Here is a 20,879-nt window from a genome sequence, read left to right as displayed (position 1 = left end):
GCCAAACAATGTGTTCTGATCCATTCTTGGAAATTTAATGTAGTACATAATGGGCCTTTGGTGATCCATGTTAAACTATGTTTGCACAGTCTATGAATGGACTTTAAAGTAGCTATTCTGAAGATACTTTCTGACAGCTGTTTTCAAACCATGGTCATTTAGAAACTTATTTATAGGCACATGATCTAGCATTCTGGTTAAAACTGAGGACATCTGGATCTATTAACTTCCTAAATGCAAGTTTGTTTAGAAATGCAGTGTCCTCTCCATGACAGATTAAAGTCAGAATATAAATGTACCAAATAAAACAAATGATACTATACAAATATTAGAAGAAAATAAACATAAGTTAATAAGCTTACAAAATGTGTTAACATTCTCTTTTCTACCAATCAAGATGAATTATTAGATAATTTTATGTTCATATATTCCTATATTATTTCAGTCTTAAAAATGAATTAAAGGCAATATAACAAAACAAACATAACAGACAAGTGAAATATTAATTATACATTTAATCATTATACTAATTTGTAATTTATATAAAGAACAATAATTAGAAAAAAAAACATTACCAAAATCACAATTATAATGATATGTGTTTGCTTTGAGAAACTTGAAAATACATTTTCTATTTAATGAATCAAATAGTGACAGAAAATGTCAGCTGAGGAAATTGTTCATAGTTAAATTGTTCTATACTTCCATGGAACAACTGAAGATGGCAATGGGAAGATGCATCCCTTAGATATAATTTTTAAAATGTGAATGTATATAATTGACCACATTTAATGGTGTCTTTAAAAAGTTGAATGGAAGATCTGTGGATAACCAAATAAAGAATTAACTTTCAGAATATAACTTGAATGCATCAAGATAAATGTTTGCACAAGGGGCCAACTTTCCCATTTGCTCCAACCTTCCTGTTTGTTTCTCTTCTTATCACAGCTAACCTTGAAAACTTGTAGATGAAAGTTCAGCAAATATAGAGCTTTACAATGGCTGGGAAGAGTGTTACAGGACATTAATTAACTGCACACACATTTATCTGGATCCAAACCCTCTGCCTATCTGTATGTAGGCAAGATGAATGCAGGAGGGAGAAGGATTGTCTGAGACCCCTAGATAAAAGTACTCTCTGTGGCAAAACTACATTTATTTCTATGGAAAAATTGAATGAGAAATAACTTCAAGAACAAGTATTCTTCACAACTTTCATTCAGTCAGTAGAGAACACACACACATCATTTAGAGGAGTGTGTTATAAGAACAGCTGCTGTTTTCAATCAGCTTATATTCTCCAATATGAAGAACAAACAAATATAATACAAATCTATCAGCATTATCAGGAAAGGGAGTTTACAGTATGTTCTGATGAAAGAAAGCTACAGTTCTGCAAATCATTTGGTGACTTGACCTCTCAAGTGACAAAGCAGATTAAGAGTAAAGACCAAAAGAAAAAAAAAAAAAAGCCATATAAATTGGTATTTACAGTACGACTAATCACAACAGAAATACAGAAAGTTGTGTTATAAAGAGATAAGTTTATATAAAGCAATTACACTGAAAAGGTACTCTGCTCCATAAGAGGTCCAAAATTTCCAGAGTTACATTACAGTGTTTGATGACATGTCCACACAGAACAGTCAGTCCTGAAGAATGATGAAACAAAAACATATTTAAAAAGGCAAGCAAAGAAGGCCCAGAGTATGTTTAAAATGAATGCTACTTTAAGTAAATGGAGGCCTTTTTCAAATATATTCTTTAAAGGAAAAAGAAGTAGCCAAAATATTTCTGAAACGATCCTTTAACTTTCTTTACTTTGGGCCCATCAAGATTAAAAATGTATTTTGAGGTTCCCTTTAGAGGACAATGAGATAAATGATTTTTACTCATTTTGACTATACTGTGGAACATGAGTAGAATTTCAGAGTTTAAAACTGCTATTTAGATAATCCAGTAGAGCCCTCTGCTCACTAAAGGAGTCTATAGTAAAGCACCTCTGACAGATGATTGTTCATTCCCTACTAGAATACATCCAGCAAAAGATAAACACAGCTACACAAAGAAAATTCCAATCTTTATTATGATTGTGGATGATGATGATGATGATGATGATGATGATGATGATTGTTGCTGCTGTTGTACAAAATAGGGTCAATATTGAGAGATCAGATTTTAGATTACATTCTTACATTGTTGGTGCTCTCTGAGTTTGGTTGTTTGCTTGCAGATGTTCCATCACTCATCATCAGTGTGAGTGAGTGTGGGCTTTTTCCTAAGATTGCAAATGCCAACCTTTTATTAAGGCTTATGGTCAAATTAAAGTTATTTGTTGATCATAGAAAGCAGCATAAGTTAGCATAAATGTCTCAAAAGTATTATTAAACACACACAGAGACACATACACACCTCAAGCATTGTGAGAAAAAGGGACAAGAAGCTACTTTCCTAGTTTCACTCATGGACTTTCATAAGAACGTGCCCCTTTCTCCAGCAAATAGCTTCTATTTTCTCTACCACTGGATTGGATCCAGAAATTTGTGTCATGCAGAAAGAAGGAATCTTTCTCTTCATAGGATGTGTTTAATCTAGCATCATTTATGTTTATGTAACTGGTGGAAGTCTCACAATTTTTGTTGTTCTTGTCCCTCATAACTCTTTAGTCCTACCCACTCACTACAGAATACATTTTAGCTGAGCTTCTCTTATTCTGGTTTTAAATAATCCTCAGCCACTATGAGGAGATTTAGCCTCTTGACTTTAAGTCTCTTTTACATCATTTTCCTTATTTTTTAGAAGTTTCTCCACTTATAGTCAAATGTGACTGTGTTGAACCAGGCTGTTAGTTTCCCATTTGCATATATGCCAACCCTTACAGCCTAGTCAATGGTTATTATTCCTTATTAATTAGGGATCATGATTGTCCTATGCTACAATAAGTTTTATTTTGCACGCCTCTTTGATTTGTTTCAACATCTCATGTTTGCTCTCCATATTTTCATCAGGAGGGCAAGAGTGTATCCTTAGATCTAATGTACATTTGTGGCCAGATATTGCAACCATACATGGTGACTTTACAGAGGAATCTGGTCTTCCAGTGTTTTCTACCATGCTAGATTTCATATTTTCCTTGACATGAAGAGCAACATCTTCCCCCATGAGGTCTTCCTTGTCCTTTTTATAAAACTTGTATCCAGAAATGATTGGAATACTTCTGATTCACCCCATTCCACCAGGTTACTATTATACTCACTATATTCATATTCTTATTTGCAACCAAGTATGCTACTTCCCCCATCTTGACCTGGAGTATTCTACCACTGGGATAGGAACACCTATAAATCATGTCCTTTTCATTTGTTTTTTCAAGAAAAACAAATGAAAATACCCTTTGGTTTGTACAACGTACAAGATAAACCAATAACTTTGAAAACAACTGAAAATCAAATTGATTAAATCAGATGTGATACTTCTAATTCTATCCTATATATATGCACCACTCTGTGCAACTTTCTTAAAATACATATCTTACATACATATCTTTCTTAAAATACATACAATACAGTACAGTATTGTAACATACATAATATCCATTTTTTTCAGGATATAGATTTTTCTACAAATACTTTCCTTGCATTCAACTTTTCCAAATGCATGCATGTATACTGTATCTATATGCATTTCCCCAAATTTTTATATATAATATTATAGCAATTAAATATTTCAAAGTAGAGAATAGTAGATTGCTAATTACTAATTAATCCCAGATAGTAGCAGGCTCCAAGAATTAAGAGTCTATGCCACAATTAATTCCATTTTGGTAGATTGTATAATGTTTCATTTCCCCCCTCCTCAAAATCCCTGAAAGAAAATCCCTGTTTTAAGTTACCTCTTTCTTGTACAATATTAAGGAGCAGTCGTAGCTTGCTTGTTATTGGATTGTTATATTATACCAATATACCAATCCAGTCCTTTGGTTTCATGTTCTATGAATCATGTGTCAATGGCTTGTTTATTAAACCATAAAAAAAAAATAAAAACAGTTAAAAGCTGTATAATTCCATAAGCACAGAAGGATATTAAGCAAAACCTTTTTCTTCCCAAGAAGTTGTACAACATGATCTCCAAGCCTGAAGTTGCAAATCGGGAATAAAAATTAGTTGTCAAGAGTTATTGGAAATTTATTGGAGTTTATTGGAGTTATTGGAGTGCAGCGTACAGGCATTCATTCTGCACCCTAACTAGCAATTCCAATATAGAGCTTGCAACAGGGAATTACACTCTATTATTCCACAGCCTGTTTTATATATGCTGGTAATATGCTTAGATATGCTGGTAATATTTTGCACCTTTTTAAGTACTTACAGATCTCTCATCAAGCCAAACACTGACCATACTGTCATCATTAGTTTTCTGCACCATTTTATGTAAGAATACTGACTGACCACTTTCCCAGCATTATCATATCAATTTGCAAATGAGATATTCTGCAATGTACATTATAGATCCATTGCTAAAATACACCACACAGGGATTCCAAAGATACCCTAGTAAATTCCTCACCTCAAAGCTTCACTTAAAAGCCTGCTGAAATCAGGAAAACTGAGCACTGTCAAATTGCAGAGCAATCTACTTTCAGTATCAAAGTTCCACACCAACAGTCTCTGAAATGGCAAGTTGGATGTAGCTTAGTCGTGTTTAGACAGAATGCAATGTGAGCCCTAACATCTTTCATTTAATGGCAGCAACTACAATGACCAGATACATTGTCTGGTTCATAAAAATAGTTCTGGACATATAGTACATGTGGGAAAATAAAGCAAAAGAAATGATGCAATACGTTGAACTCTGACATGGTTCTTGGCTAACCTACTGTTTTATTTTAAAGCAAAGCCTTCAAAATTGCTTTCCATAGATTTCCAATTCACTATTCCCTCTCCAAGAACATCTCATTCAAAATAGCTATACAGCAACAGCATTTATGCTGTCTATAATGTTAGAAATCAATATACATTTTTTTCCCATTCTGACATATAAGGCAACTGGAAGAATTGTTTATGACTCAGAAAGTATGACTCTAAATGAATGGACTTAAAAACAATATAGTCACATCTTCCCTTTAACTTCCCTTTGCTCTTCTACAAAACCCCTATCTAACCAGGTTTTGGCTAAAATTCTAGTCTGTTGACATTTTTTTTCAATGAAAATATTAGCTGAGCACAAGTTGAGAATCTGATTGCTCTCTAGATGGTTCATGAGGGACCCTGAAAATTGCCACAGTGATGTAAGAATAATTGTGTTAGAAGGTGGTGTCTCTTCCAGCTCATTTGGAAAGTGAGCAGTGGCACCAAGTGTCTGCCATCCAAGATGATAAATTCTAGAATTGGGTGCACAGTGTTTTCTTTTCTTCACCTAGAATAGTGTTTAATGAAACTCAGACTTCCTGTAATAAGTCTATAGTAGGTCATTGTACAGGCAGAAACACTCTTCAGTTGCCATATTAAGGAAAGTTATGAAATTGTCTCACTTTGAATTTCTCCCCAAGCATAGCCATTCTGAAGGGGGGGGGGAATGATGTGTATATGTTAATTCAAATGTAAAGAGGAGCCATATGGAGGTCAGGACTGAAAAACTGCAAGTAAAAATCTTTTCCTACCAAATCTATTTTCCTACCAAATCTAAGCACTTACTGACACTGGGGGAGAGCTCCTTAATAATGCAAGTACCAGCTGGGGGTGGGGTGAAGGTGAGGGAGGTGGTTGATTTTGCTCATTAAAGAGAGATGGTTAAACTATTCCTCATATACCTTAAACCCAATTATTAGATAACTATACTTCTATATGCATTATAAATAATGCAGATGTCAATTATATTCTATGTGGCCATCAAGTCCCTTCTGTTACTCACTGCTTACTGTAATGTTGTTGTTGTTGTTGTTTAGTCATTAAGTCGTGTCCGACTCTTCGTGACCCCATGAACCATATTGCGCCAGGCCTTCCTGTCCTTCACTGCCTCCCTGAGTTTGCTCAGTTTCATGGTCATTGCTTCAGTGATGCTATCTAACCATCTCATCCTCTGCCGTCCTCTTCTCCTTTTGCCTTCAATCTTTCCCAGCATCAGGGTCTTCTCCAAAGAGATCTCTCTTCGCATTAGGTGACCAAAATATCTGAGCTTGAGCTTCATTATTGATCCTTCCAATGAGCAATCAGGGTTGATTTCCTTTAAGATTGACTGGTTTGACCTCCTAGCAGTCCAGGGGACTCTCAAGAGTCTTCTCCAGCACCACAGTTCAAAGGCATCAGCTTACTGTAATACCAGAGGTCTTATTTTACCATCATTATATCTGTTTTGATTTTCAGATTGATGAACGCACATGGAACTTTCTATACCTTTATATTTTTCTCTTCCTTCAAATGAAAAGCATGAAAGCGTAATTAGGTTCAGCTATTGCACATATTGACTATAAACATGCCATACTTAACAATAACTTGTCTTCTCTTAACTGTTCACTCTTTCCCAAGTTCTGTGGCTAGCAAACCATCTACCTGTGGTTTCTTTACAGTTAAATGTGCTGTCTAGAGGTATCCTTCATCCTGAATTTAGATGACAGTATGGGTGTCTACAGAAGGAGCAAGAGAGGCAAATGACAAAATATGTGTTGTGAAGCAAGCTCTGCCTCTTGCTCTGCCAAAATCAAACATGTTCGGTACAGAGCTTACATTGCATTGTTATAAGCCAGGATTTCTTGCTTTGATGGCACCTCTTGTTTCAGTGGACACCTCTGGATAACATGGTTAATTGTAGACAAACCAAATGTTTGTTAGCTGTGCTGATTGGAAGATGAGCAGCAATAGTTCTTCTATTGTTTAATTTGCTGTTAAGTGCAATCTGAAAATATCCATAATGTTTAAGAATCCATTTATCAAAATAGGTTTATCAGCATGCATGTTCTGAGATTGTTTATAAACAAATTTTTATTAAGAATTTTGATTATAATAGTAAAACCTAATACAAACTAAACTTAAAGAAAAGAGAATAGAGAGAAGTAAAAAGTGCAAGGAAAAAGAAAAAAGAAGAAGAAAAAGTATGAATATAATAAAGAGAAAAGAAATATATAAAGAAGTGATTTTCAACCTTCATCTCAAGTATAAACAAATTTACTAAGCCTTTACCCTCTCTAAAGTTGCAAGCATTTATCTCTTCATCCCATATCCCATCTCTTATCTATAAAAAAATCCATAAAACATCATCTTTTCAATCTGGGTGTCAGCAGAAAGTCCAAAAAGGGTAGCCAGAAGTAACAACATATCTTATTTAAACCTTGATCAAATAAACTGACGTTATATTCCTTCTTTATACTAATAATAGTCTTAATCTTTAGTTGATTCAAATATTATTGCAGGATTTGATTTCTCTTCATTTCTTTTTTGTCCCATCACATAGAGTTCTTCAAGGCTTTAATGAGCCTCTTTTGTAAATCCAGTGGGAAAAAAAAATTATCCAGTCACTCTTGTGGTTTGTCATGTATTTACTTCTAAATTTTAAAACCTCAGCCAGCTTTTTTTTTTTTTTTGTAGATCCAGTGAAACAGCCTTTTCTAAACCATTTTCTTGGCTTGTTAGTTGTAAACCCACTTTTAATACTATAATAATTTTGTCAGCTAAAATTTGTTCTACATCTGTCATTTTTCAATAACATCTTTTGAACAATCAATAGAAGCAGGCATCATTACTGACACTGTTGATGGTGTGGCTACTATTGTCTGATTCCTTTCTTCAAAAATATCCTTCAGTATTTTTATTGTCATAACCATCTTGCAGGCCTGTTTATCTTTCCTCTACCTAAAATCTTTAATCCCCTCTAGTGTCCAGTTTTTGAAATCATGAAATGATGTATCTATGTTATGTCTTGTAAAAATCAAAGCAGGATCTATTTCCCACAAGAAGCTGTTAGTAGTTTATAATTAATTCCAAAATCTTATTGTAAAAGTTTCAATATCCCAGGTTTATCTAGACCTTTAGTTCATTTATAACTTTCTAAGATCAAAATCATATTTAGCTTTTTGCTGTTTATTTCAGATTCTTTAAATTCTTAAGCTTATAATTAAAGTTTTCTTTTGTTCAGGATTAAAGGCAGACTCATCTGGCATTTTCAGACTTCTCATTCCTAAGGTCTCTAAGAGCTTAGAAGCAGTTAATGAGCAATTTCCAAAAGTGATTAGAAAGTGAAGTTTGTGAACTTAGTGTCCTTTAAAAGTCTCTACCACGATTGTGAGCAAGATGGCTAATGCCATCATCTCCCAGCACTCAAACCCACAGAAAACCGATCTCCTCACATGGAACAGTCATCCAGAGCACATGTAGGCAATATCCCATCCTCTCCTTATCTGGAGAGGTTCCAAGGAACTGGCCTACTCAGTGGTTCCTTGGTCTTTGTCATGGTCATCAGCTCCCCTTTTGCAGAACTGTCTTCAGTTTGCCATACCTCCCCTGGAAGTCTCTGAGATTGTTTCTTTACCAGGGCTGGGCAAAAACATGTTGCTGCCGACAATGAAATCTTATTTCAACACTGGCATTGGAAAGTGTTCCATTATTTCACTAGACTAATCTATCAGTTTTATCCTCCAATACCTGGCCACATCAAGCATCTACTTCATTCTACCAAACTAAATTTGTGAGTTCTTCATATTTTCTATGTTCCTTTTGTATTTTGAAACGTCAGGATAGTAAAAGACTAGTCTGCAATAGTTTACCATTTTGTTCTTGTCCCATCACTTCTTATTGTATTTTTTTCCTCTACGACACTGCTTCTCAACCTCAGCAACTTCAACTCCCAGAAGTTGCTGAGGTTGAGAAATACTGTTCTACAAGAAGGGATATGATGACTTCAATACAGTTGCATTTTTTTTTTCACCTTAGCATCATTACCTGTTCCCACATATCTTGGATATGATTGCAGTGGGGGAGTGGAAATATCTCAGTCTCATAAAAGTGATGTTCTTCATTCTCAAAAAGATCATAAAACAAGCATTTTCTGATACTGAATTTAGTATCAGAAGATAAATTTAGTAACAAGAAAAGCAGAAAAGAAGTTCATTTGCTCTTCCGTGCTAAAAATGAAGCACTATAATATGTTATTTTCAAATTTGTACAATAATTTATGTGCTTGGATTACCTGGAGGAAAAAATAATAATGAAAATGGAAGAGACTTTTCTAAAATTAATTAGAAACTGTCTACAAAAAGTTGTAATAATTAGCAAAATATACAACAGTCAACCCATGCAGGATTAACTGGGGAACTAGACTCATATCTTTGTTACATTCCATCTTTTATTGTTTTAGCCATTACAGTGAATCATCTGGAAGTCATACTTTTACATAGCCTATTAAAACTTTATTTTCTTTTCTTTCATATGCAGTTTTTTTTTTTTTTTGGAAAATTAAGTGCTATCTTTTTCAATAAATCAGCACTAATTGAAGCATTTTGCCACCTTCTGGAAAAAGAACATCCAGTTGAGCAGTATGAATCAGTTTGGGGGTATTTTGATATTTTCAGGAGATACGGAAGACATCTGTACTAAAAAGGATTGTGAAATTATTGGCAAAGCTAGTGGTGATGGTGGTTCAATAAAAGGAAATGGTTCTTATATTATTTGAAAGACATTTTCATTATCTTCCAACACTTAGCTTCATAAAAAAATTAAATTCTTCTTGTTCCCATTTTTAATTATTCCATTTGGGAGTAAAATAATGTCATGTCATCACATCCATACATATTTTGAATACAGTTTCAGTATGTACAAGGAAAAGAATACTATCATGAAAAACATAATGTGATAGTACATGGATGGGCAGAGGATTACTACTGGACATTTTTCACTGGAACGGAAAACATAAATAGTTGAATCCATGAACTGAACAAGCAAAACACTTCCTACATTCTTAAGCAAATACTACATACAGTGAAATATGTGCATATACTTCACTTATTAAATACTGAATATGTGTTCTTGTCGAGTAAGTGTAAATTATCTTTGGCAGTTCACAGGGGTTCTAGAAAAAACATGAATGGAACATGCAACATGTAAGACTGATGTCAGTCTACTTCTGCAATATGTACTTATTTCTATTACAATGTATTATATTTCTAGTAGCATTGTTTATGGTTAAAGGTTTTATTTCAGGGATTATATTATAGTTCTTTGAACACAAGAAAAGATCAAAGCGATGAGGAAGTGCAACTCTTTGGATAAAATGGTGGGAGACAAACCTGATGCACAGCAGTCATTAATGGTCACAATGACTGAAGCTGGTTAGAAAATGGACATGGCCCTGGAAGATAAGATTTTGGAATAATTCTACTTGAAAGCATGCTCTGAAGCAGTAAACTCTACTGCTCGATTATCCTTCACCCAAACTTCTCATAATACATGACTCTTGGGAAGGGAGGCACATGCTTCTTATATTGCATAAAGAAGGGTCACATGAATATTGTAATCAGACTGCATTATACAATGACAATGTGCAATGTCATCATATAATAAATTACATATACACAATACGTACTGTATGATATAAAAATCACATTATCTCAGGCTTTTCCAAGAACATCTTGTCTATTAAAGAGCTTTCAAAAAACAAATACATTACATGTAAGCATGTCTTCAAAGTTCTGTAGGACACATTATTTTCTTACTGACCTTGCAGATGAAAGCAAATAACTTTCTAAGTATAACAAATGTAACTTCTTACATTTAGTTGTACAGTTAAACCAGGATTTATTTTTATAATTACATCATATATTTGGAGTTCAAATAAACATGCAACTCCTAAACATGTCCTCATATGTATCCCTCCATAAATGGTTTTAATTTGCATACTTTGCCTTATAAACAAATCTTTATCTTAGGAAAGTGTTGCCAGACATAACTATAATTCATAACATAATTAGACGACAAGCTTAAATGGATTATATTAGTTCAGAAGAAGAGTTGTGTATGTTCATGATCCAATATAAAATTATATAATCTTCATAAACATTTATGAAAGTTTTATTTGAAAAGACTGTTAAACAAACAAGACAAGGTATTGAAAAGTATTTTATATTCATGACTTGACCTAACTACACATTCATAATCAAACAATGAACTTAAACACTGTGTGAAAAATTGAAAATTGATACTATATGACAGGGTTGGCCAGATGTTCAATTTGGTAGATCTACTTTGTTTTTAATTAAAATCTTGCTAGAATCAGATTCAAAAGAGTGGAAGCAAGTGAACATGTACTAAGAATTAAGGAACAGAGTGCTTCTGAATACATAAGCAGCTATATAAACTGAATGAATGAATGAATGAATGAATGAATGAATGAATGAATGAATGAATGGTCAGTTGAATGGTCAGTTGACCATCAGAATGGTCAGTCAGTTGGTTCTTTTACTTCTTCTTCTTCTTCTTCTTCTTCTTCTTCTTCTTCTTCTTCTTCTTCTTCTTCTTCTTCTTCTTCTTCTTCTTCTTCTTCTTCTCCTTCCTTCCTTCCTTCCTTCCTTCCTTCCTTCCTTCCTTCCTTCCTTCCTTCCTTCCTTCCTTCCTTCCTTCCTTCCTTCCTTCCTTCCTTCCTTCCTTCCTTCCTTCCTTTCTTTCTTTCTTTCTTTCTTTCTTTCTTTCTTTCTTTCTTTCTTTCTTTCTTTTTTTGCAGTTTTTATAGCCAACTCAACTAAAAAGACTGTAGGTAGATTACAACTCAAAATTATAAACAAAAAAATTAGAATAAATCAAAATATAAAAAGCACCAATAAAAAATCAAACCGTCCCTGTAAGGTGGATGTCAATAAATCTTAGGGTGGTATGCTTGTTGAAATAGAACTGTCTTCTAAAAAACAATGAAGGAGTAAATTTTATGGATCTCTGAGGTAAAGAGATTCAAAGTTTGGAGGGCCCCTGCAGAAAGGCCTGTCACTTGGACCTTATTGCTCTCACTTGTGAGAGGGGGACTCTTTTAACAGGCCTTCCTGTGATGTCCTCACCAGATGGGCAGATCCTATTCTGGCAGGGTAGTGCCTGATGTAAATCCTATATTACTATTGATATCTATAGGTTACAAGTCCTTTCACAGAACAAACTGTTTGTCTGTATTCTCCCAAGTGTTCTTTTTCAATAATTTAATTTAGGGGAAGACGTGTGTTTTTTTTTTTTTTTTAAAGCACTGGAATCCGAAGCTCTTGATTACCTATTCCAAATCACCCAGAAATCTATTAATAGTTCTCAGTCTACCTTCTGACTATCCATGCTATATGGAATGTAACATAGTTTTACATACACGCACACACACATCCATACACATTCATTCATTCATTCATTCATTCATTCATTCATTCATTCATCCATCCATCCATCCATCCATCCATCCATCCATCCATCCATCCATCCATTCATTCATTCATTCATTCATTCATTCATTCATCCATCCATCCATCCATCCATCCATCCATCCATCCATCCATTCATATTCATAGTGATGTCATGTACTTATTTGCATAAAGTACAATGAAAACCCATCCATTTACAATAGAAAAAAGTAATAAAATAATTAAGAAAGTAATTAAGTAGGCAAAACTACAAATATGCAATAGGAAGAGAAAGGCCTAGGTGAATTTCTTAAAAATATTTCTTATTTTGAAGATGGATTTAAAAAACCAATATAGCCAGCAAATATTCCTGAGAAGAACATTTCAAAATCAGAGGATGATCATGGATTTGACCCTTTCTGTAATGTCTACTATTTATGCTTCACAACAAGGGGCCACTCACCAGGGAGTATGGCTGATGATTTTAAGTATGGATAGGCATACATTTCCTAAACCATTAAGAGCTTTATAAATCCACACCAGCACCTTCAGTTGAGTTTAGAAACAAACTGGAAGCCATTTAAAGCAAGGCAGGGATGCTGGAATTTGTTCAATGCTTCTAATCTATGTTAAAGAAGAAAAAAGAAATCTTCTGTTGTATTCTATGCCATTTGTACAACTGCATTCCCTATATCATGTTCAAAGTTTACCCGATGTACAATGCTTTGTAGTAATACAATCAGAATACTATCAGATAATTGCAATTATCTCCATATAACTAGGATATTGAACTAATCTGGTAAATGATATTTATACTGTAGAGATTACTGAATATCTAATGACAATGCTGAGTCACAGAGAGAGTATTTCCTAACCACAAATCTAATCCTTTAAAGGGAGAACAATCTCCTCCTGAAAAGGTTGGACCCAGGAATTTTTTTGGCTGGTGGGGGGAGAAGGGGCATGAGTGGAAAGTACCATGATGTAAAGGATATTTTTGGCAATACCTTCTTTTTCATAAATTCGAGACACTTCTGCAGGGTTACCATCCATCATTCTCACCATGGGTTCACCTTCCATACTGTAACTGTCATAATTTCAGCCCTCAGTCTCTGTCTCCTTCTTGCAATATGTATATGACAACGATGGACTTTAAATGCATGCATTTGAAGAATTAGATTTCTTTTTAAATTTAGAAGCACAAATGCACAAGCCACCAATTTTTAAATTATGGGAGTATGATCTCTGTTATGGACATTACCAACTTCTGTCTTTGCTACTGCCCAATAAAAAGCCTGATATTTAAAACTTTTGTTTTTTGAATGAGATAACATTTACTTTCCACCAGGGACAATTTAAAAAACTTTAAAAAGTGTCTGTTACCTATAAAGCACTACATGGCATAGGACCTGGTTACTTGAGGGATCACCTGTCTCCCTTAACATCTGCCAAGCTGATTTGATCCTGTAGGGTTGGTGTGCTCCAGTTTCCTTCAATCAAACAATGTAATCTCTCAGGACCCCGGAAGTATGCCTTCTCTGTAGAAGTGCCTCCACTCTGGAATGGGGTTGCCCCCAAGATACAGGTGGTGCCCATTGTGCTGTTATTTAGAAGAGCTGTGGAGATCTGGTTCTTCACCCAGGTCTTCGATAAGGAAGAGTGAGACCCCTCATTCCATTGTGATTGCCATATTTTAACTTTATTTTTAATGTTTTATTGATGTTATTGTAATTTTTTTTTGTTTGATTGTTGTGAGCCACAACATTAATTGAAAATTAGGCAGCATAGAATTTATTATTATTATCTATGCTATCAACAGCATCTCTGTCTTGTCTGAATTAAGACTTGCTTTATTATCCAGTCCATTAACATGGTCAAAGAATATTCTCCCACATATAGTCTTTCCTCTGAATATAAAAAGAAGGAAAATATAAAGGAAAAAAGTTACAATGTCATCAGCATGCTGTTGATAACACACTCCAAACATAATAATGTGGAAATAATGAGAGAAAAAATCTTATACAATACACTACCTTTACCATTAAACATGGGAAAAATTGAAATCCATTTTAAAACGAAAAAGGGATTTAACCATACTAGAAGTAAAAGTGCAATCCACTACGTCCTACTGATTTAAGTGAAATCTGCTCTCAGGTAAGTGAGTATGTGGATTTTAGCTGAAATCTAGCACCTTTCCAGCAATGACTGTATCCATAATGGGGGTTGAAAAGGCAAAATGTAAGATAAAGCAAGAAAGAGAAAAAGAGAGTTGGTGAAAGAAGGGATTTCTTTCTTCCTTTACTTTTCCTTTAGCGTCCACTGTAGTATACTAAGTACTGAAAAATATTTTCTCTATTCTCTGATTTGTGGTTTAACTTCATACCTATCAACTTTGCTGGAATTTCACCACAACATAAAACTGAGCATATGAAACCATTATTTTTTTCCTTTTCCTCCTCCTCCTCCTCCTCCTCCCCCCTCTCCCTCTCCCTCTCCCCCTCCAACTCCCTCTCCTCCTTCTTTCTCCTTCTCCTTCTCCATCAAAAACATATATAAACAGCAATATTTGCAGAAAAGCCAGCATCTTATTCTTCTGTTGTCCATATGCATGGTTGACATAACTCCCTGTAGTGTTCAGATATGGTCAAGCTAAGTGGAAGTGTAATAATAACAGAAACAGTAAACAAGAGATTTCAGGAAAAAAAAAATGGGGAATGAAGAAGACAATCTTTGATCAATTTATATTTACAAGGTAATGAAGACAAAATGCAATTTGGCTACAATTTCTAACAGTTATGCTTTTTGGGGTGAGAGGAGGAGCTATGCTTTTAATGACCACAAAAGGCATGAAACTTTACATCCCAAACAAGGGAAAAAAGTAAATCTGTGTTGAAATCCATAAACACACAGAGAGATAAAAGTAATTTCATGGCTATGGTTTAATGATTTTAAAGACTTATTTTTTAAAAATGAACTAATTTGAGCAATTGAGTTTTATAGTGTTAATAGTTAATCATAGTTCAATAGAAAGTAAAATATTTACAGTAAACTGATGTATATATATATTAGTATATGTATTAGTATATGTATATGTATAGGTATATCCTGTCCTAGCAAAGGATACCAACTTGTAGCATTAAAACATTTATATTATATACTGTACTATGCATGTACATCCAGAAGTAAATCTCATTCAGTTTGGGGCATTCTTTACTTTCTGTTATGAAGGTTTAGGATTACAACCTAACTGTGAAAAGTTTGTTGTCTCTTTCTCTCCATTTATAATACTGAGCAAACTTGCAAAGTATCAATGATAGCAATATCCATGAGAATAAGTGCTTTTCAATCATGAGCAGATAGAAGTCATTGCTTATACTTTAAGGGGATATTTAAGCATTTATACTTTAATTTAAGGGGATATTTAAGCATTTTCCAAGCAACCTATGTTTCACCCCTTAGATGAATAAATATAGCCAATTCTAAGAATATTCCTTACATATTTTTAGTTTATAAAAACCTTCTCCTTTCAAACATCTCATGGATGTTGGCAAAATAGTCATGTTGAGACAAGAGCTTCATCTGAACTTGAGTTCACTGTGTGTTTATCCAAGGACCTGCTTTCAGCACCAGAGGTCAGCTTGGAACACAAAGATACATGATTGTTATATGTATACAATATTTGTATCAATCAATATCTAAAATTCTCTAGATAAAACAACATTAACTGCCTAACCTTAGATGTTTATATCTATTTTTATTATAGCAGACACTTAAGCAAGTTTTTCAGGTTTATCTGAAACATTGTAAAATAGGCAAAATGATGGGTATACCACAAAACCAATATGTTGGAGTACTATAGTCATTCAACAATAATGATAATTATTCAGCTGAAAACTTATTAAGGACCAACATTTTACTTTGGTAATCTTTCGGTTTAGACAGAATTCAAGAACCAAGATGTGACACTTGTTTTAGAAGGATAAGACTGTAGATAACAGTCTGAAGATTAAAGAGATGATGCTTTTCCCCCTGTTTCCCCCATAACAATTAGTGAAAGTTGTATTGTGCCTATCTGAATAAATTGCTTTTTCTCCCTTGCCAACAGTAACTAAATAAAGTAGGAATGTAGAAACTCATTGTCTGCTATTCACTCGTACGAAAAATGTCATTAAATATTATGGGGCACTGGCAGCAACTTCATGTTTTAATAATGCTATGGTAGCATTCCTTCATCCACTTGGCATAATGCATAGTCAAATAAGATACTTTAGCCAAAAAATTGTTTCTGCAGATGTGCAAATCCCACTAGCAGGACTATTCTATTCTGTTTGTATCTGCTGAGTTTATTCTTTCTTGAAACTTTGGCACTGTGGATGTACAAAATGTTCTGTATTAAGATGGCTGTTTCAAATGTTCTAAGTCCACAGTTCAGGACAAAATTTGAAGATGTTGCTTCACACACAAAACAAGCCCTTGCTCCTCCTCTTTGTGTCCAAGGGTCATAAAAGTAGGTGGCAATTCATGCTGAAAGCTACCTGTCATCCTGTTTACCAAAACACTGGTCAAAGGCATGAATTCTATTTTATAAAAGAGAATTTTAAATGTGCATAATCAACTATGGAAGCAACAGTTAAGCAGAATAAATAGGATACACACAACAGAGAGAGAGATACGTCCAGAGAAACAAACAAACAAACATTGAGCTTCCATTGTTTCCTATAGTAAACACTAAAAAATGTTTTGAATGTTCTTGGAATACTCAAAATATTCTGATGAAAGGTTCACATTGGGGCTATTTGTTCTGCACTCAAAACTTTTTTTTTTTTGTAAAGACTCATACACACCCCTATATAGCAGAGTGTTGATAGAATCACAGCATGGGAAGGGGCCATTTAGGCTTTCAGGTTCAATCTCCTGCTCAAGGCAAGAGCCAGATTAAAGCAGATGGCTGTTGAGGTTCTGCTTAAGCTCATATAGCAAAGGGGAGCCCATTATCTTTGGGTTCCCTTCAAACTGCAATTCTTTATGAAGTTTTTCTAACATTCAATCAGAATCTGCTTTCCTGGAACCTACCCCATTATTTTGTGCCCTGCACTCTGGGCAAGTGAGAACTGGCCTTGACCTTCTTCTAGGCGACATCCTTTCTGGTATATGAAGAGTGCTATCATACCCCACTCAGTTGCCTCTTCTCAAGGCTAAATATTTCCAATTTCCTCAACTGTTGGCATTTGACCAACTCAGAATGAAGTGGAACAATTACTTCTACTACTGGGCTTCAACCTAAAATTCCATTTGCTCTTTTTGAAGTCAAATCACACTGCTGACTCATATGCAGTTTGTAATCAAGTACTATTCCAAACTCTTATTAACAAGTACTATTGCCATGACAGGTATTCCCCATATGACACCTCTGCATTATTTGAATGCTGCTTCCTAAGTGAAAAACTTCAGAGTTACTTCTCTTTTAATACGGTCTGTTATTCTCATCTCATTTTTCTAACCTATCAAATCATTCTGAATGTCATTTCTATCTCCTAGGATATAAGCTATTCCACCCAATTTTGTGTCATCTGCTAATTTAATAAGCATTCCTTCCACTCTGATTCCAAGTCATTTACAAAAACATTGAATAATACAGAGTTTAGAGACTGCGCCTAATTATGATGCTTTCAGTAGAGACAATGAAAACATTGAAATGGTTCGATTAATCTGCAGTTTAAAAGGTACAGAGTATTTACTGCAGTAGCCTTTCTAAGACCTGGGAAACTATACACTATGGATTGTAATTGCTCTATCAACGCTGTGCCTCACAATGCTTTATTCTAACTCACATACAGTTACTGCTTTATTTTCCATCTCAAATTCATACTCATTAACTTCATAAGAAATGCTAGTATTGATACTGCATTGTTACAAAACATAGCTCTGAAAATGTTTTTCAGAATGATTGCAAACTTTATTGCTTAAGAAATGAGTATTTGTCAGGAGTTTTGAAAATTCAGAACGACTCTTTGAAATCAATGTAGGAAAGTTAAAAAAAAAAACTGATTATTTTAAAGTATTTAAGGGCTTGCATTTTCAAGAAAACTTGAAAGGCAGTAAATAGCCTTAGATGTTCAAAGCATATAGAGGTAGTTCTTACTTAACAATGGTAATTGGGACTGGAATTTCCATCGCTAAGTGATGTGATCGTAAAGTGCGACATCACATGACTGCATTGCTTAGTGACCACAATTCTGGCAGTCCCCATTGCTATTGTTAAGCAAGGACCTCCTCATGACTTCCTGCTGGCTTCCAACAAGCAAAGTCAATGGGGAAGCCAGCAAGAAGTCATAAGACCCAGGCAGTTCACAAGCAGGCTGATGGGAAGGTAAGTGACTAGTGCAGCGTGAGCATGGCTGGGCAGTGGGTGACTGCTGCTAGGTGCAGGAAGGCATGCCTGTGGTTGCATGAACATGACTGGGCGGGGGGGGGGCTGCTGTCATATGTGGGAGAGCATGCCGGTGGTTGCTGTGGCACGGTGTGAGGCCAGGCAGAGGGTGGTTGCTGAGTGTGGGAGGGTGCACAGATGGCTGTTGTGGCACACATGGCTTGGTGGACAGGTTCAATGGAGTGTGAGCAGGGGAGTACTGCAGCCAGGCATGCTCTGTAGAGTACAAGATTCCTGGGCTCCTCAGGAGAAAAAGCGGCCAGAGTGGTCGCGACTTACAGGAGTGGCTTGATACCTTCTCTGCTGACTTCCTCATTGACTTTACTTGTGGGAAGCCAGCAGGGAAGGTTGCACGTGGCGATCATGTGATCATGAGACGCTGCAACCATTGCAAGTGCGAGCTGGTTGCCAAGCACCTGGATCATGATCACATGACTGTGGCAGTCTGGGATGGCCAGAACTTTGAGGACTGGCTGTAAGTACTTCTCATTCAGTGCCATTGTAACTTTGAATAGTCACTGAATGAATGGTTGTTAACCAAGGACTACCCATATAGTGTTCTACATGGGGCTACCCTTGAAGAGTATCTGGAAGCTACAGCTGGTTCAAAATGTGGTCGTGCGGGCAATCTTGGGTGCCCCAAGGATGGCACATGTAACACCTTTGCTCCAGGAGCTGCATTGGGTCCCAGTTAGTTTCCAGGTCCAATTCGAGGTGTTGGTTATCACCTTCAAAGCTCTATATGGCATGGGTCCAGGCTACCCAGTCCAGCAGAGGAGGCATGTTGCAGATCCTGTCAGTATGAGAATGTCAACTGGCGGGTCCTAGGAGGAGAGCCTTCTCTGCCATTGCCCCTGCCCTATGGAATACTCTCCCCCGAGAGGTGAGGCGGGCCCCTACCCTCCCAATTTTTTGGAGGGAATTGAAGACTTGGCTCTGGCAACTTGCCTGGGGCGAGGAAAGATACAATCGACCCTGGGGATGGCTCACGCCTTGACGATGCTCCTTAAGTTTAACACCTAATTAACATCAGCCTCTTGGAAGTATCATATAGAAAGTTTGTTTTTTAGTATATTTTAATTAATATTTATCAATTAATGTTTATTTTCTTTTTACTGTAAACTGCCCAGAGTCACCCCACAGTGAGATGATGACCTTTAACATAATTTTGTTGAGAGAGAGAGAGAGAGATACATATATACATACATACATACACACATTTTTCTGCTGCTCATTTTCTATAAATTGAATGAGCCAGCCAATAGGAACTGGACAAATTCCAGTCTTGACTGTATCATGACATCAAAGTGCCACAAATCATGTACATAGGAAGCCTGGTATCAGGTCAAAATGGAGAGCATCACTTTCACCCTGCATCATGAATCTAGGAACATGAATCTAGGAAACTTCAGCTATGGGCCAGGGATGAGAGGAAGGCTGCATCATAAGGACATGATGCATATGATGAATATTTTTAAATATAAATTTTCCTAATCTTAAGTTTATGTTTGTTATTTTAACTTACATCTATTTAGGACACATCTAAGCAGATGACATTGCTGGCTAACATTGTTTGGGCTTGGAAGCTAAGCAAGGTTCGGCCTGCTTAGTACTTGAATGGGAGACCTCCATGGAAGTCCAGGGCATGGGCTAGACTGAGAAATTGAAGGGCGGGGGAATCCAAGAATGTAATAGTGGTAAACTATTTCTGTATATGTCAATGTAGTCATTGATCTCAACTCAAAGGAAATTTCTCTCCTTTTGTAATATAATATATTTATTTCTTATATAATAATAAAATGTTTTACACAAAATTCAAAAATTAGGAAAGCAATAGCTACTTTTCTGCAGATTTTTATCAGAGATGGATAGATACCAGTGAATTCAATCCAGTGCTGCTCTCCAAATCAGCCAGGCTGAGGAAAAGTGTGGCTTAGGCTACCCAATGGCCATTCATTTAGACTGTAAATACACACATTGGTACACATAAACATGGAGATGAATATGTCTCACCATCACAAAACACAGCATCATACCCTTGTCTGCCAATCCTTGGCAAAGTAGCCCTAAATGGCTTTGATGGGGCTTCATGGCATT

At 35.6% G+C, this 20,879-nt stretch overlaps 1 protein-coding gene across 8 annotated transcripts in view; it reads right to left on the bottom strand.

Moving 5' to 3' along the window:
• TENM2 (teneurin transmembrane protein 2) overlaps positions 1-20,879 on the bottom strand; it is a 586,296-nt gene that overhangs the window by 272,182 nt on the left and 293,235 nt on the right. The window lies entirely within an intron of this gene.

Source organism: Python bivittatus, unplaced genomic scaffold, assembly GCF_059951505.1.
Source record: "Python bivittatus isolate LINGU-HERP-01145 unplaced genomic scaffold, Pbiv_v1 ctg000080_np1212, whole genome shotgun sequence".
NCBI lineage: Eukaryota > Metazoa > Chordata > Lepidosauria > Squamata > Pythonidae > Python > Python bivittatus.
Note: the sequence above shows the minus strand (reverse complement) of the source record. Positions and strands in the feature narration are given on the sequence as shown.